At 37.3% G+C, this 1,670-nt stretch overlaps 1 protein-coding gene across 12 annotated transcripts in view; it reads left to right on the forward strand.

The window, feature by feature from the left end:
- Positions 1-447: 447 nt before the first annotated feature.
- Positions 448-1,670, forward strand: part of LOC106882233 (shematrin-like protein 2) — a 14,578-nt gene continuing 13,355 nt past the window's right edge. For all 12 annotated transcript variants that reach the window (XM_052978331.1, XM_052978333.1, XM_014932837.2 and 9 more), the window contains exon 1: positions 448-556. The gene's annotated coding sequence lies outside the window, so the exon portion shown is untranslated. The remainder of the gene's footprint in view (positions 557-1,670) is intronic.

Here is a 1,670-nt window from a genome sequence, read left to right on the forward strand (position 1 = left end):
GTGAACGACAATAAGCCGAAAAGGCGAGAAATTATGAAACTGCCGTCAGTGTGTGTGTGTGTCTATTTGCATAAACCGGTTTAAGCGTGTCGATCTGAGAACAACAAGAGTCAAATCAGCCGGTCAGAAGTTGCAATCGTCATCATCGTCATCATCGTCGTCATCGTCGTCGTCGTCGTCTTCATAGCTGTTACCGTTATTGTCATCATCATCATCATCATCATCGACAGCAATGGCCACTAAAGAAGAAGGAGCAAGGCAAGCGTGAGTAGCAGGAGGAGGAGGAGGAGTAGAGTAGCAGTGGTAGTGGTGGTAATAGCAGTAGTAGTAGTAGTAGTAGTAGTAGTAGTAGTAGCAATAGTAGTGGTGGTAGTAGAAGAATGAAGGGCTGCAGGTGGTCACATTCTTAATAAAAAAATAAATTAAGACAAACGAAGACAAAAAAAAAAATGAAAAAACAAAAAATTCCATCGTCCCCTATATATATAGCCAAGAAACTCGAGAAACTTTGTGCTGAGTGTTAAACAGACGATTCTGAACATCTATCACACGCAAGGTAACGGTGCTATCACATTTCATTATTGTTATTATTATTGTTGTTATTATTATTATTATGATTATCGTTTATCCCACCGAGGCCGACTTTGTTGTTCATCCTTTCGAGGGGTTGCTAAATTAAATACCTGCGAAATACTGGAGTCGATGTAACTGACGAGTCCCCTCTCCCGCAAATTTCAAACCTTGTGCCTTTAGTAGAAAGGATTACTATTATTATTATTATTATTATTATTATTATTATTATTATTCAGTAGTTTTATTTTCATAACGTGCTTTCACTTCACTACCGAGCGCAGCTCTGTGCGCCTTGGGTGTGTGCTGTGGTTTGCTGTGATGCTCTTACTTTTACTGTATTGAAAGTGTTTTGCGTAGGATGTGTGCAGTGCTCAGTAGTGCAATTTTCTGTATTATTATTGTTATTATTATTATCGTTATTCAAAAAAAATCTATTGCATGCTAAATGAATTAGCACTGATGTTATGCCGAAATTTGGTGACAAGAAGTCTCATCAAATCTCAAGGGCTGATGGTTGCAACTTGATGAGGGCCGATGGTTGAAACTTCCATCAATTTGACCTTCTCATTTAACACAACAAAATAACTTACCACCAGTGTTGTTTTCAGGCACAGGCATGCTGGAGCAGATGTCCCTTGGCCCAATGGCTCTAGGAAATTAATATTGATCTAATGCATACTGTTGTATCTTGTCAATGAATGAATAATATAGGGCCCAGTACATTCATTTGCCCAGGGGCCTATAATGATGTTGAAACAGTATTACTTACAGTTGGTGGTTTTCAAAGGTATTCCTTTTAGCTCTCCCTATTTTAAAAACTGATCCTTATTGCCTTTTCGTGGATTCTGTTGGTTAGCTTTTATAAAAAAATGGTAACAATGCTACTAATAATAATGATAATTGATTGTTCTTCTCTGGTGCCATATTTTGTTGGTACCTGCAGAAAATTATGGGAAACCTTCTGTAGATTTTAAACCCTTTTACAATAAGATGTTGATAAAAAAAAAAAAACATTTCAAAACTCTAGTAAACTATTGATCCTGCTCAAAACATTTGTATCTATACATACATGCACGCACACACACATGCGTGCATAT

The sequence above is a fragment of the Octopus bimaculoides genome, unplaced genomic scaffold (genome assembly GCF_001194135.2).
Source record: "Octopus bimaculoides isolate UCB-OBI-ISO-001 unplaced genomic scaffold, ASM119413v2 Scaffold_197620, whole genome shotgun sequence".
In the NCBI taxonomy this organism is placed as follows: Eukaryota; Metazoa; Mollusca; class Cephalopoda; order Octopoda; family Octopodidae; genus Octopus; species Octopus bimaculoides.